Below are 17877 nucleotides of genomic sequence, written 5' to 3' on the forward strand. Positions count from 1 at the left end.
CTCTCACCTTGTTTAAATTTTAATTAACCAACAAGTGAGTACTTCCTGCGTTCATTTGAAACTGCCAGCAGGCTAGATGCATGTTTCTAAAAAGTGTTTGAAATGCAAAATCTCAATTAACAATGCAGCACAGAGAGAGAGAGAGAAACACTAGCCATTTTATTTTATGGTGTATTACCATATCTTCCCAGTAGTAGTGTCCTAGTATCATGCTGATTTGCACCTGGATCATTTTAAACCTCATTGTTTTGGTCCGTTTATGCTGGTATTCTGCATTACAGTGTAAAGTTAATGCAAAAGATGTCAGCTTGATCATTCAAGGCATCATGAAGTCCTCAGGTCTTGAATGAGCTTTTTGGCTTTTCAGCACATTTCCTCATTATCTTCAGCATTTTTCCTTTCTGAAGTCATTTTTCCTTATCCAAGCACAGTGTATTTATAGTATTATTAATTTTTGCCTTGAAAGAAAAGCTACCATATCATAGTGGAAATTTGAATTTGCACCAAATGTGCTTATTGGCAAAGGAACTTTCATGGAAATTAAACTACATTAAATTACAATTAAATTACATTATTAGTAGTAGTAGTAGTGTTAATATGCCAATACTGTAAATTTAAAAGTGATAATTTCATGAGCTTATGTACTGAAGGAGTTATTGTGCTTGGTCCTGATAATGGCTATATATTACAAATCTCATTTTTATAGTAATCCTTTATGTAATGTTTCTTTTAGAGCAGCTTGTAAAAAAAGCAAACACAATGGAGTGATTCATTATGCACAAAAATGTGTAATAACATTCTATCAATTTCATGTGGTGTTATGAGAATACTTTTTACTGATTTGTCAGATTCCAGAACTGTGATGTATTACCTGAATTCATAAACTTCGTCAGACATCTTTCCATTCTAATGCATCTCGACTCACATTTGTACTTATTGTTATGGCATTTTTATGGCAGTGGCAGTGATAACAAATGGTTGCAATCTAAGCAAATTTCCAATGCTTCATATTTGGTGTGGGTAGAGACTGTGGAACAATATTTTTTTTTCCACCTGATAAACAAGAATAAATGTGCTCTGTGAAAATGACAAGCAATTTTAAAAACAACATTTTTCTGCCTCATATCTTTCAGTGTCTCTTATATAGAAAAATAGAGTAATATAAATAAACTGTCAAGAATGATGTTAGGGTAAAAAAAAAAAAAAAAAAAAAAAAAAAGCACCATGCAGCTTAATCTTAAATTGAAGACCATTTCTATAGTCTCCTTTGCTTCTTACTTTAAATAGTTCTATAGGTTCTAAACAAACCTATTTTGAGTAATTTTATACACAGCTGTAGTTCACTCCACATCCAATCATACATTTTTACTTATACCATAAATTATTCTCATTACAATATACTTGCTTAACTTTTGTGGTAATTTCTAGACTAACTCTCAATAAGCAGCTTTAGACTGAAGTAATGCAACTGTTCCTGAAAACCATTTTATAGCCACTATATTAAATAAATAAATAAGTATTGACACAACTGAAATATTTATAAGTCTCTTGTTGATGTTCTAAATCACCTAATGCTCAATTACTCTTATCTAACCTTGTACGTATAATAGATTGATGCTTAGAAAATAGGCCATTTATAAACATTATTCATAGGACCGTTGCTTTCTTCTGTTGGGCTCATAAAATTCTCAAGGACACAGACAACTAGAGCTGGTTGAAAGTACAGTAAAAAGAATATGACCACAGGGAGCTTGAATATACTGTTTTATCTGTTTCTCAGTAATTTCTGTTTAATCGCCTCAGAAAGCTCTTTTAGTTTTATCACGGCTAAATGTGTGTGCAGTGCAGTCCCACATTCAGCTGCTTTGGATATATAAACATTCCAGGTTTATAAAATATAGTTTGAGCAGTTAATAGGTCGTATAATTCACAGTATCTACAATATATATGCTTCAGTTTATAGTGTGTTTCTGGTAATATTTAACTATCAGAATATCAATTTGATTACTTTACAATTGCTTTTACAACTATATGGACAATGCATTGTTCCGTTTGTGCCTGAGCAATAGCACCACAATGTTTTAAAGCCCTCACACAGTTTAATGTGATGTATACTTTCTGATTTGGAGAATGAATCTTGATTCCTGAGGAGTTTTTTTTTACAAATATTGGTATATGTTTTTGGATAGCTAGATTCTCTTGTTGTTTATGACCTCTATCCAGCCTGTTTTGTTTATGATTGCATAACAATTTGTTTTTAAATCATGTGCATTATGAAAAAAAAAAAAGTATTATTATGAATCAACTTTTGTTGAAGTTCACTGTAAACCTGAATAAGTTGGGCTAACTCAAAAAAAAAAAAAAAAAAAAAAAAATTGAGGTAATCAGTTTTTTTTTTTTTTTTTTTTTTTGAGTTATGATGTTCCCAATTTTAATAAGCGGAACTATAAAGTTTTGAGTTTGTGGTACTTGTTCATGTTAATTGCTCCTAACTTGAAGTAGGCCTACTGAGTTAGCTAACTCATGCATTTTGATAGCAATTAACATAAAATATTTAGTTAATTAAGTTTTTTATTTTGAGTTCTTGCAAATCAAATGAGTTATTTACTTCACTGTAAACCCTAATAAGAAAATTTAGAAAATGCCAGCTTGTTAATTTTCTGACATGTTAACAATAGCATGGTAGCAGCATGCACCACTTGTCACCATGATGGTTACTCTCCAAAAACCCACATTAACAGAAACTCTTCTCAGTTAGCATAACAAAACAAATCACTATTAAATCTCTCTTACCATTAATCTTGCACAAAAAAAAAAAAAAAAAAAAAAACATTATATAACACTTAATTCTAGCATTTACTCTCCCTCTTGAGTGCTATGGGCAAAGCATAATGGGAAATAGAAATCCCAGCCCAGTTTCAGTTAAACTGAAGTTAGTCTAGATTATGAGTTTATACAACTCAAAACAAGAAAACAGTTCAGTTTACTTAAAATATGTCAGTGCTGTTAACTCAAAAGAAAAAGAAAGTTCAAAATACTCATAACAGTTAATTTAACTGAACAATTTGTTCAATTTAAGTTTATCCTACTCAAACCAGTATTTTAAGCATTAGGGTTTAGGTGGGTGGACTCACTGATACTGCTTTTTGCAGTCAATCCACTTGTATGAATTTATGATGGATCTCAACCTTTATAATATGGTGGACATGCAGATGTGTTATTGTGCAGTTGTTAATGTGGCATCTAGATAATGATTTGTTCGGGGGAACTCTTTGATTGAGCAATACTGTGAACAACTTGAGATTGGCAGTGGGTTGTAGAGTACTAATACTTACATTTGGCATTTGTTTAATATGCTGAACTGAGAACTTGTCATATTTTATGTATAACAGCACTGTACATATGTCTTGTGTATAACAAACAGCTGTGCTTGATTTATAATGTGAGCACGGTACAGTTCTATTGATTCCTGCCACGTTCAGCTGCCAAATCCACCACAGTTCAGTGGAGTGTGAAGCAATGTCCTTTTCAGTTTTTCCAAACACCCGGCAAACTTTCATATAATTTCTCCCCAGACACATTAGCATATTAAAGGAAGCGATTTGGAGCACCACAGGTTTATAGTGCTTTGAGATGCATTTTATTTTTCCTGAAGGTTTATTCTGCAGATCAACAATATGGGCATGCATGGAATGGGGCGAAGGGCGAATCTCGCAGTTTTATGAAACAGTCACAGCAGAATTGTATTATCACAATCATAAGAATTTGGCTGTGAGCATTTTGTCACAAAGAAGTAGAAAGCTCTGCTTTGAATATTTCTGAAAATCTCTTTGTAGGTATAATTTATTCTTTAATTGTTTTTGATATCTATTTGTTCTCAACCCATCTTTCTTTCAATCTCAGTACAGTAATGACAAATCTCAAATTGATGATTATTAGTTAGTTGAGAAAAGCAATCACAGGTGAGGTTTCATGTCCTACAGGTGAGACAGAATCCAAAACATGATCTTTTTGACCACAGAGTAGCCCAAAATCGTGGACCTAAACATTCCACTAATGCACAACATTCACTCAAACTTCACTGAGAGTGCACTGTTATGTCTGCAAGCAGGTGCGTAATAATAAAATCCACCATTGTTATGTTCATGGTCGCATAGTTCCAATACAGTCCCTTGATGATGTTTTTGTAATTGAAAGTGAAGCTAACCATTTGATATGGTTTTGTCTTGGTCTCAAGCTGTGAACAGAGAGAGAAGTTAAAAGGAGAGGAGACATCATGGGAGTGTTAGACTAATTGGAATTCAAGGATGACATCTCTAATATCTTCTGTAGCACTAAATCGACATGCAAAATCTCTCATGCTTTACTTTGTTATCTTTTTCATTACTATTAAGAGCCTTATTTCTGTAAATAATGCAATGTGAATACAATATTTTTTTTTTCTGACAATTTTTAAATGGGCAAATCCAGAACTAGTTTTAAGTATCATGTTATTATTTTTGTTGTTAAATATTCTTTCATGCACAACTGACTATCTATCCAGTCTCGGATATATGGATGAGAACTGAGTAAGTTGTAAGCTGTATGTCTTTGAATCTCTAAAAACAACATCTCACAAGAGTCATTCATTCAGGAATCGAAATACACTGGTTGCCTGCCTTGTATGTTTCACGCTGTATATTCTGTAGTGGCCGCTGATAGTAGAGAGGGAAACTGTGTCAAATTATTTTAGTATGTTCTGTGCACTGGCAAAAGACCATCATCAAAATGAACTCTTGATTCCCCCCAAATGAGTGAGATCTGTTTGGTGTGCTGGTTGAGGTTTGGTGAACAACACACATTTTTTTTTCTTTTTCATATAAAGTTCGTTTTTCATTTAAATTTAAAGTTAGAAATCAAACTGACATTTATTATTATTATTATTATTACTCTCTTCTCATCCCTCGTCTCAAGTGATACTTTCTCCAGTGTATAAAAACTCAAATATTATCTTTGGTTAAATATAAAAGCTGTCAAATCAGTCCCCATATCCAGTCTCACATTTCTCTTAAATCAGTTCACTCCACTATAAGTCATTTTCTATTGCATTTTCTCAGTTTTTCCAGTGGCAGAAATTATTAAAGTATCCCGCTTAGAATCTTACACTAAACAAAGTGGTCCCACTTTATATTAAGTGGCCTTAACTACTATGTACTTACATCAAAAAATAAGTACAATGTACTTATTGGGTTCATATTGAATTGCAAAACACTTTTGCTGCTATTGAGGTGGGATACGGGTAAGGTTAGGGAAAGCTTTGGTGGCATGGGTAGGTTTAAGGGTAGGGCTAAGGTGTAAGGGAAGGGTCAACAGTGTAATTATAAATGTAATTACAGAAATTAATTACAGATGTAATTACATGCAGGTGTTTTTAAAATATAAGTACAATGTAAAAACATGTATGTACACAATAAGTGCATTGTATCAAATTATTAATTTAAATGTAAGTACATAGTAGTTAAGGCCACTTAATATAAAGTGGGACCAACAAAGTCAAGAGGTCTTGATGAGAAATTGATATGAAAACCTACAAAATAAAGAATAGAAATCATGGTGACATTGTTAGCAAATAAATGTTGTCATAACTCATTTTCTCATGAAAACATTTAGTAAGCATATAGGTAGCCAATTCTTATACACTGAAAAACCATGAGTGCATGGCTGTTGGCTGCTGTCATTTTTCTGGGCATTTTGACTATGATTTGAGTTGTGCTGTTAATTAAATGATATCAAAGTAAGATAAACAAAAATCTTAACAGAATTTTACATAAATGTGTCTTTGCTTTAATTTTATGGATTATGCTGAATAGCAGGGGAAAAGGAGAAAAAGGTACATCAGAAGCACCATTATGTCCTCTTTTTTATTTATCTTAGATTTCATCTTATCAGCTTAACTTATCCAAAGCAAAATTAACTGAATGAACAAGTATGACATACGTGATTAATTATGTGCACAAACAAACCCTCCTCTAGCTGAGATCTGCTCTTGCCATATGTCAAACCGTTTAATTGATTAATATGCTTTTAATTATAATTAGTTGTCAGTTCGAATCGATGTAAATCAAATTTATAGGGTGTCTTAAAAAAAATCAACAAGTAATGTAAAAGGATAGTGATCGCTATAAAAGTCTGGACATGTACACCTAATGTAAACTTTTTTTTTTTTTTTTTTGTGGCTTTTACATTTGCATGCATATATTCCCTACATCTTAAATGAGACTGATATTCTTGTTTTTGTGTGTGTCCACAGAAACAGGCACTTGAGATTGTTTCTGCATTTTGAGGAAACCTAACAGAACCCTAGTTCAATCAGAAAGAAAGCCCATGATATGTGTCTAGCACCTGTTGATGCAAAATGCAATCTTAGAATACAATTTTCCTCAGTCACTTCTAACAGCGGAGGGACTCATGGAAATTGAACCAAGGATTGCATTTATGCCAGCTCATATGACAAAAATAAACACATAATGTATGTCTTTTGCCACACATAAAAAAATCCACAAAATAATTTGCTTCTATTCTCATGAGCTCAAGGCTCAACAGAGAGTTTTAGGGCACATATCTGTAATGTGACTCGTCGTTTTAAATTCCATCGGGTTTGTTAGATTATGTCCACAGAGTGATCCTGCCCCCATTAAAGAATCCCCTCTGAAGCTAATATACATTTTATTTACATGTTGTCTGCCTTTTGCGGGACTCTGTAGAGAATTCTTTGCATGCTAAAATTATACTGTTTAAAAAAAAATAAACAGAAAATAACTGTCTCATAAAAATACAGTAAATATTCATAATCAAATAATTCCATATGTAACTGTGCATGACTAACTATATAAGATCTTCTATATTTCCTTTTTTTTATGTTTAATGAAGGATATTTATTTGTGTAAAAACAATGAAATTACCTATAATGCTGAGCACAATCAGCCTCAAAAGTGCAAAAGAGGGTTTTTTTTTTTTTTTTTTTTTTTCAGGTTTTATTTCCAAAAATGTACTTTTTAAAATAACTGTCCAAAAATTTAATGGTTTTAAAAATAATCGGTATACTTAATATAACAATTTTACAATTTGTCATACAAATGAAAAAATCTTAAACAGTTCAATAATAATTAAACAGTCTGCCTTCAAAACCTGACCACTTGTCAACAAATGAATTACAATGAGTCATAAAAAAACAAACAAACAATTAAACCAAACAAACAAGTTGAGTGTTTTCTCACAATGGTCAACTACCATTGTTTTATTGTGCTTTATAAATAAATTGAGATTGAGATTGAGAAGTAAGATGATTTAAGCGTCTTCCAATGTTTCTTGTGGACGATAAACTTATGGAAAACTTTTAAAAATGCTAATGTGGATGGATAGCATTCTGAAATGAAAACAACGTTTTCAAATGTGTCCGGATTAGTGAAGACGTAGCCAGAGAGAATGTTTCATAACTGTTTTGATGTATGAAACTGTCTGCTGCTTTCTGACCTATGCTCTTATCTATGAGAACTCCAGTGTTGCTCCTTGCCCTGCTGGGTACGAGATGTTCAGGCAGTTGTAGGAGGTAAACAACAACCTGGCAGCATTACTGAAGATGGTGATGTGACTATTAACAATGATTTGGTCCATGGATAACATAAAGTACTCTTGATGACAAAGAAGAAATTCCTGTTATACATATAAACAAGAGAAGGAATTTTACATTTTTGTGACAAATTGAACCCAAAGAACGTCAATTCCTTCAAATATCAAATATTATATATATTACCTTTAAATTGGACAAATCTCCCATTTTCACCTTGTCCTTTATATCAACTCACAGCAACTTATCTGCAGAGAAAAAAAAAATGTGAGTGCATGGGACATGTTAAGAGATCTGCGAAAATCCCCAAAAATGTGTATTGAACCCTATCAGTTTCTGTGCTCCTGTTTCTCTTTCTCTCTCTCTCGCTCTCTCTCTCTGTGTGTGTGTGTGTGTGTGTGTGAGCGCGCATGTTTTTGTGATTTATGAGGACACAAAATTGTATAATCATATTTGAGTCCTCATATTTAAAATAGCTTTAAAAACATACTAAACAATGTTTTATTAAAAATGTAAAAATGCAGAATGTTTTCTGTGATGGTTAGGTTTAGGGGTAGGGGTAGTGTAGGGGGGTAGAATATACAGTTTGTACAGTATAAAAACCATTACGCCTATGGAATGTCCTCACTAAGATAGCAAAACAAACCTGTCTGTGTGTGTGTAAAAGTTTAGCAATTTGTGAGGGCCAAATATAGCCTTGTGAAATATTATGACAATTGACTAGTGAGGACATTTTTCTGGTTCTCACTAGTTAAAAGCCGTATAAATCTGCCAAAATATGTTTTTATTTAAAACGAGTGTTTTCCATATGTTTCTGTGATGTTTAGGGGTAGAAGATGGGTCAGGTGATAGAAAATCAACCTGATATAAAATCAGCCTATGCATTGTCCTCACTAATATAGTGAATCAAACATTTGTTGTGTGTGTGCGCTCTTTAATGAAGGCAGCGCATTAATTTAGAAAGGTGACTAAACTGACTGAAACTACACCTTCCAGCCAGAATGAAGTATTCAGACAGTCCAACGGCACTGAGACAGAACACAATATAAGCTAATATGTACAACAAGAATTATCTTAAATCACACTCTATAAGGGTACATAAAATAGTGAATGACACACATCATTAGTGTGACTATATCCGAAAGCTAAGCTGACCTTTCAGTCCAGTTAAAGGTATACTTTTTGTTTTGTTTTTTTGAGTCAAAACATCATCAATCCTTCTTCCAAAACATGTTTTTTTCTTACTCTGATTCATTATGGTAAAATTAGACAGAAAAACACAGAATTGTTGACATTTTTGCAAATTTATTAAAAAATAAAAACTGAAATATCACATGGTCCTAAGTATTCAAACCCTTTGCTGTGACACTCATATATTTAACTCAGGTGCTGTCCATTTCTTCTGATCATCCTTGAGATGGTTCTACACCTTCATTTGAGTCCAGCTGTGTTTGATTATACTGATTGGACTTGATTAGGAAAGCCACACACCTGTCTATATAAGACCTTACAGCTCACAGTGCATGTCAGAGCAAATGAGAATCATGAGGTCAAAGGAACTGCCTGAAGAGCTCAGAGACAGAATTGTAGCAAGGCACAGATCTGGCAAAGGTTACAAAAACATTTCTGCTGCACTTAAGGTTCCTAAGAGCACAGTGGCCTCCATAATCCTTAAATGGAAGACGTTTGGGATGACCAGAACCCTTCCTAGAGCTGGCCGTCCGGCCAAACTGAGCTATCGGGGGAGAAGAGCCTTGGTGAGAGAGGTAAAGAAGAACCCAAAGATCACTGTGGCTGAGCTCCAGAGATGCAGTCGGGAGATGGGAAAAAGTTGTAGAAAAGTTGTAGTTTCATGTGCAAGACACATGAAAGCTTGCATGGAGTTTGCTAAAAAGCACCTGAAGGACTCCAAGATGGTGAGAAATAAGATTTTCTGGTCTGATGAGACCAAGATAGAACTTTTTGGCCTTAATTCTAAGCGGTATGTGTGGAGAAAACTAGGCACTGCTCATCACCTGTCCAATACAGTCCCAACAGTGAAGCATGGTGGTGGCAGCATCATGCTGTGGGGGTGTTTTTCAGCTGCAGGGACAGGACGACTGGTTGCAATCGAGGGAAAGATGAATGTGGCCAAGTAAAGGGTTATCCTGGACGAAAACCTTCTCCAGAGTGCTCAGGACCTCAGACTGGGCCGAAGGTTTGCCTTCCAACAAGACAATGACCCTAAGCACACAGCTAAAATAACGAAGGAGTGGCTTCACAACAACTCTGTGACTGTTCTTGAATGGCCCAGCCAGAGCCCTGACTTAAACCCAATTGAGCATCTCTGGAGAGACCTAAAAATAGCTGTCCACCAACGTTTACCATCCAACCTGACAGAACTGGAGAGGATCTGCAAGAAGGAATGGCAAAGGATCCCCAAATCGAGGTGTGAAAAACTTGTTGCATCTTTCCCAAAAAGACTCGTGGCTGTATTAGATCAAAAGGGGTGCTTCTACTAAATACTGAGCAAAGGGTCTGAATACTTAGGACCATGTGATATTTCAGTTTTTCTTTTTTAATAAATCTGCAAAAATGTCAACAATTCTGTGTTTTTCTGTCAATATGGGGTGCTGTGTGTACATTAATGAGGAAAAACAAATGAACTTAAATGATTTTAGCAAATGGCTGCAATATAACAAAGAGTGAAAAATTTAAGGGGGTCTGAATACTTTCCGTACCCACTGTAAGCTCTATGTCAACCTTTCTCAGTCGTTGTGACCACCCCCACACCATACATATGACGAGACACACACAGGCTAGTGACGTACAACACAATTTCCCACGAATACCATCCCATCTTGTCTAATATAATATAAACACTTATAATAATTTTAACTGGAAATATGCTTATTATGACTACTATTATTACTCAATTCTAACATCCCTCCAAGTCTATCCATTCGTCCATCCAAGTTTCAGTGAATTAAGACTGAAGCTTTCAAGCCTAAAAAAAGAGCACATGCCAGAATGTTCAGTTAAAAACAAACAGAATATCAGTTTTTTTTTTTTCACGCTAAGCTATTATATGGCTTCAACTGTTTTTATGATACTTTTGAGGTGTTTTTGTGTCACGTTTGTGCCAAAGAAAGAAAAAAAAATGCTGCAAAATTTAAATTTGTACTCCGGAGTCATAAAGGTTTGGAATGACTTGGGGGTGAGAAAATAATGTGAAAGACAAAGGATATAAGGAGAAAAAGGCAGAGGGTCTCATTTTTTACACTCGATACTTCATTCACAAGCATCCATGACTTAAGGGCAGCACCATGTAAGAGGTGATATTTTATGATGTTTTGCTCATTTATCATTATTGTGGCTTTGTTGGGGATAAACCAGAGGGGGGTAATAGAGAAGATGAGATTTAAGTGAGTCGAGGGGATGTTTTCAAGGTCTCTTTCTGTCCTGCTCCTGAAAGTAGGGTATATGTTACTCTCGGTCACAATTAAATTGCAGCTGTCAGCAGTTTGGTGATAAAACAAGTGTGCACGGCTATCTTTACTGTGACCTTGGAAAAGGAGAGGATAAGACGGAGAGGAGGGAAAGGGGGAGAGTAGAACGTTAATTTATTTAAATACATTCAAATTTTTGGTCATACAAAGCAAAGTGTGTTTACACGATTCATTGTACCTGATATGAGTGCTAGTCAGCATTTTTACACTACAAAAAAGTCTGCTCTGCTTCATAGAAAAACTACTTGCTACATTTTTAGTTAGCAAACAAAAGGGTAAACTCCAAGGTAGTGGAAGAAATGGAGAGAAATGATGCCAGTAACACAAGTTTCATTTCACAAGCACACAAACATACACAGACGCAACTCGCAATGCACAAATGTCAACAGCTGTGAAATAGAACACACTGCAGTAAATACAAGGACAAGGCCCATGTGTCAACACACACTGGCACATTAGTACAATATCACCTTCCTTTTTCAACCAGGTGTAGACCAATAATAAATCTTTCAGGCCAATAAAAGGTGTGTTATACACATTACAAGTCCATAAGGTGTCAGAAGACAAAACAGATCTATCAGTCAGAAAATATGACCTATTAAGCAACAGCACTGCCACAGTGAGACAGTAGACCAACAGAAATGTTAGGCAAATGTGCTGTTTCCTCTGTCGTCCAACAGTTGAATATTTGGTTAATGAGATTAACTAGCTTATTTGGGTCTGTGTGATTTTTTTTTTTTCTTTGGACGCTTTTGATAGAAGATTCTTACGTTCACCAAGGCTGCATTTATTTGATCAAAACTATAGTAAAAACTAAAATAATGTGAGATATTACAATTAGGCCTAATTTTACATGACGCTTGAAGAAACATTTCTTATTATCAATGTTGAAAACAGTTGTGCTGCTTAATAATTTTGTGGAAACCGTGATTTTTTTTTTAAAGGATTCTTTGATAAATAGTTTGAACAGCATTTATTTGAAATATAGATCTTTTATAACATTATAAATGTATTTGCTGTAACTTTTGATCAGTTGTTACAGTTTGAGTAATTTCAGTTACAGTAAGGACATTTATAATGTTATGAAACATCTCTATTTCAAATAAATAGTTTAAATAGTTATATTTAAAAATAGAATATTTTCAAAAGAACAGCATTTATTTGAAATAGATTTTTTATACATCTTTACTGTAACTTTTGATCAATTTAATCAGTCCTTGCTGAATTAAAATATTTGTTATTGATCAAAAGTTACAGTAAAGACATTTATAATGTTATAAAAGAGATAAATAGTTTGAATAATTTCAAAAGAACAGCATTTATTTGAAATAGAGATCTTTTAGAACATTATAAATGTTTTTACTGTAACTTTTGATCAATTTAATCAGTCATAAAATATTTGTTATTTTTAAAAAAAAAAAAGTTCGGGGTCATTTTACTTTTAAATGAAATGGTAAAACATTTTACAAATCTACTAAATGTGACTCTCCCAATCCTGCATATCTCTGTGTTGTCTCGATCAGGATTTGTGCTGTGCGATTTGTATTCAACACAGATTTTGTGGGTGCATTTGCATTGCTATGTTATAAATTTGCATAATTCCTTTAGTAAATTGGATGGAGGATTGTAGATTGGAATAAAACAATACAGATAGCACATGCAGATAAATGCCGCTATCAGAGTGTGCAATTTGTTCTAAGTGAAGTCCCTGCTTAATCTATTTGAAAAATGTAAACTTTCATAGGTGGGCTTATTTACTGTTGAATTGTACATATTTCAATGTCAAGTTGCCTGGGAAAAAATTTGCTTGAATGACAATAAAAACTCCTTTTTCCAACTTCACAATCACTTATGGAATAGTTTCCTCTTTTGTTTTTTAGGAAATGAGCCCCTATTCATTCAGAGAATTGACATAACAGATTAACATATTAATCTGACTGAAAGTACCACCTGGATCCAGAAATATCTGCAGAGAGTGAGCGCCTTTTTTTTCTTTTTTTTCTTCAGGGAAAGCTCCTGAGAGCGGCATCTTGCAGAGTTTGATTCAAAAGGCCCAGTGGCTCTGAAAAACTCAATTTTCCTAATCACTGGTGCAGTTTCAGCCTGACTGGCTGCAATTGCCCTCACATCACAAAGCTCCATTCAGCTCACTCTACAAAGGCAGCCAACACACAGGCAGATTCTCAGCACTGGAGAAAGCATAAGCAACAAACTCATCTGATTCATATTTATCAGAAATGTGTGCTCATGTTGCTGCAGTTTTTGATAAAAAAAAGTAAACTTTTATGACAGCTGAGGCTCTAATTAGACACTAGCTATAGAGCTGAACCTTGGCTTTCTCACTCCTGCTGTTCTTTTTTTTTTACGCTTATTCGTTTTCTCATTTCTCCTCTAATTTAAACTGAAAACAACATAAAAGACGTGCGTCTATAAAGCACTGTGCACAGCACTGCCTATCAGTTTTATTTACTGAGGCTCATAAAAAGCAATGAAGAATGGCCATATTTACTGAGGCTAGAATAAGATATTAAATGTTACATTTTTGGGGAAGAATGAAAGCCAAAATTAGCTTTTTAAATGTTTACACTTATTTTTATTTTGGCAAAAAAAAAAAAAAAAAAAAAAAAAACATGAAAATAAGTGTTCCAGTTCTTTTCACTGTTATAAATGCTTTGTTATATATTTGCCTATTTTTATTCACGACTCCTTGGCACATGAGAAAATAACTGTCCTTGTTGTATAGTCAAAGGCTTTTTTAGTGAGAATTTCACTGCTAATTGTGTTTCTGCATGTAGTATTATTTACTAATGTGTAAATGTGCAAGACCATAGCTTTTAAATTCAGTGGTGTTTGTCTCATAATGTCATCTGGATCTGCAAATAAGCTATGATGAACCTATTTGCATTTGACCAGCATTCACAGCTGTTGTATTTTCTATTGCATTAGTTTTAGTGTGTGTATATAATACAGTGGGGTCAAAAAGTCAGAGCACATTGAAATTCTTAGATTCATTTTAGAAACAAAGTATACTTCACATTAGAGAGAGAGAGAAAGAGAGAGATTTTGTGATAATGTAGGCACATTCATGATATGTTGACTGACACCTGATTTGCTGTGATTCTGGCACACCCCTGTCTGCCTGAATTATTTCAGAAAATGTCAGCTATGCCCTCAGGTTTACATTCAGAGTGTGCGAATGAGGCTCACTTAAAGCATGGTCAGTGGAGCAAGCTGGTCTGACAAGATGGAGAACAACTAGAGAATGACCATTTGCTGACCGTGTCATTGTTATTTCCTACAACTACAGTCAAACTGACACCAGCACATGATGTACAAGATATGTGTTATACACTTGTGTTTGGATTTCAAGAGACTAATTTCAATGCAAGCTATCTTAATTCTTTTCAGATGTTTTTTTTTTTTTTTTTGTTCTCTTTCTATCTCTTTTTGTAGCCATACATTGTGAGCTAAAGTTTTGCTAACGTAAGCAATGTTCAGGCTTCTCAGCAGTACACTTTTTCTACAGCCTGCAAATTTTAGACACTAAGTAACTTTGCTTGAATTTTTCAAAACTTTTAAGTAAAGTCCTTGGATTGAGTTTAGATTGTTATTCATGTAAAATAATGTCTGCAAGATATGCAAGTAAAAGTTTGTGTATTTAAAAATATGTTGTTTTATATATAATGATTTAATTTAACAAAATTACATCTGGCAGTAATATGTTTTTGTCCAAATCAATGTTAAATGGAAGTTGCAATAGTCTTTTATTCCCTCTTGTGGTATATATCTGAGTGAAATGGCTTCTCAAACAAGAAAAGGGCAGGACTTGATTTTGTTTATTGGGAATTGATTGTTTTGCTATTGCTTTGATCTCATGTGAGTGACAGGTTGTCCCACCCTCGCGCCGGTAAACACGTCATCAGAGAAGAGATGTTGGCTGACAAAGGCTGCCATTATTTTATGCGCAGCTTGTCAGAGCTGTACGGCTCTGTTATCAGTAGTAAATGCTTCTCCATCTGAAAGCTAGAGGGCGCTCTTGCGCAGAAACTCCAAATATGCCCTGCCGCAGAAGAAGATAACACACATCATACCGCAATAGCTGAATAAACAGAAGACTGAAACGCTTTGATTGATTAAACATGACAAATAAACTCATGACTGCCTTATTCTGTGTAAGAAGCCACATTATCTCACAGAAGGATGCTCAACTGTCCTTATGAAGTGAGTTTGGAGTAAAAACATGTTATTAAATGTTGTCTTTTGTTGGACAAGTTAATAATGCTTCTCATGTCTGGAAAGATGTTTGATGCGTGTTGCTTTTTCAAATGTACTTTATAAGCGACTCAAACTCGCAGTGCCCGAGGCTGCACATTGACAAGCTGCGCATAAAAAAATAATCGCAGCCTTTGCGATTTCATAATTGCACTAAGAATCACGTTTAAGCAATAATCACGTTTAAGTTCAGTGATATTTTGATATTGTGCGATAAATCGTACAGCCCTAATGTGCATGGATAAATCATTTATACAATATTTCATAAAAAAAAATGTCAGTTTTAATTTCATGGTGACTTTAAAGCTGCAGTCCGTGATTTTTCCTCTTTGTCACCATCTCTTGTTTAAAACCTGCAATTGCAGTCATATGCGGAACAGATATCTGTACGTGCGTTGTGCCTTGGCACAGCTCGTCAGCGCGGATGAATCTAATGCTTGCTGTCAGTCACCGCACCAGTGGATACTGTACTTCAGAATCACAGATTCAATGTCTTGAAAGTATGACCAATATAAGAATTTTCACTGGAAAATATCATCTGAACAAGTAAGTAACATGTCTGCCACTTTTGTTCTGACCAACTGAGGAAAAAAGCATTAGGCCTAATCGCGCTGCCAATTATGATTAAATCTAACGATCGCTTAGCTCGGATCACGTCAAACCATGCAAAATATTCTACTGTTATATTGTTCTCAAATTGTTAGCCTAATGTTAACAACATCAGCACTGCTATGACTATATGCATGTTAGAGTTACCTGTAGATTTCAATTTCTGTAGCCACTCAACAGTCCAGCAAGTCCCAACAAGTCTTTTGCTTTTGACTACGGGTGAATCTCCAGTTGTCACTGATGATTGTCATTTGGATCTTTCTGGATTAAAATCCGCCATAAAAATGATGTTTAATTATTTCAGCTGCTGTAGAAAAGGCTATAAATGATCCGCTACCTGCAACATCCTCACGTGATAAAACCGACTAGCTTGGATGGGACTCCTTCCTTTCTGTTTACGGACGTGATGTAATGACGCACAGACGAACTGCTGCATTCTCGAATTTCCCGCGGAAATCCACCAGGTCGCTCTTATTATAAAACATTATTACAATCTTACCGTTGTGAATCGAGATAAGATAATGAGAACACTGGCTGGTTATGTACTTGCTCAAAAATTGATTTTGATTTTGACCTGGAGCAGTGAGCAGCCATTTTTGCTGTGGCACTGGGGAGTGATTGGGGGTATCAGTCTTTTCCTGCAGGTGTTGAGACTTGAACGCACAACCTTTGGGTTACTGACTGTCTGACTCTCTAACCATTAGGCCACGACTGCCCCTAAATTGCACACTCTACTGCCTAAACCAGTGAAGTGGCAAGGAATAACCCATAATAGTGAAATAATTTCCACTTGTCATTATCAATATCGCTTTGGTGATTAGCTGCCCTGCCTTTATGAAATTTTAATGCTCAGGGGTCCATTGCGCTTTATAACAGTGAAAGTAAAGCATTAAATTGTGATTAAAGGATCGATTACACAAAAGAGAGTGATTTCAGAGAGCCAGAAGCAGTTTACATGTTCAAAGATCCCTTTGAGACTAAAGCTCTCGGACCAGGATGTTGGGTGATTCATTCATTTAAAATGGGATTACTGGACGTATACAATGATCTGGACACATCATGGCTCTTTCCTTCTCTCTAAATTAAGATATTTCATTTGCTATTTAATTTTTAATTCTGCTCTTTTCTGTCACTCTCTCCCTCTCTCTTTCTGTTTGTGTGCACTAGTGTGTAGGCGGACTCTGCGGGATAGGTTTTTTAAGTGCTAGGGAATGATGATCCTCTAGCTTTGAACATGACCGAAGTAACTGGGAGCTGTAGTCAGAGTCTGAGCCGACACGGATATGGTGAGATGCTCACCTCAGGTCACAAACTTATGTGGCACTCTGCTTGGTCAACACACTCATTTGATCTGGATTCTGGCATGCCTTGTTGTTACTCTCAACTCCATCAGTCGTGGGCAGTCATGGCCTAATATCAGACTGGTAATTCAAAAGTTGTGGGTTTGAGTCTCAATACTGGCAGGAAATGACTGAGGTGTCCTTGAGCAATGCACATATACGCCTAATCGCTCCCCAGGTGCTACAGCAAAAATGGTTGCCCACTGCTCCGGGTGTGTGTGTCCACTGTTTGCAGTGTGTGTGTGTTCACTATTCACTACTCCTAATGTGTGTGCACTAACTTGGATGGGTTAAATGCAGAGGACATTTTCCGAGTATGGGTTACCATACTTGGCCTTCACATGTCACTTTCACTTTTCATCAGAGGGCTAGAAAATTCCTCTCTATTTTGACCATAATACATTGTTCTATCTATCTGTGTGTCTGTCTGTCTGTCTGTCTGTCTGTGGTGTTGCACTTTTCTTTTGTTATTAACTGGTTACGTAGTTCACTCAAAACTGAAAACTGTCATTAATTACTCACCCTCATGTTGTTCTAAACCCGTAAGACTTTTATTCATCTT

The sequence above is a fragment of the Megalobrama amblycephala genome, linkage group LG23 (assembly GCF_018812025.1).
Source record: "Megalobrama amblycephala isolate DHTTF-2021 linkage group LG23, ASM1881202v1, whole genome shotgun sequence".
Taxonomy (NCBI): domain Eukaryota; kingdom Metazoa; phylum Chordata; class Actinopteri; order Cypriniformes; family Xenocyprididae; genus Megalobrama; species Megalobrama amblycephala.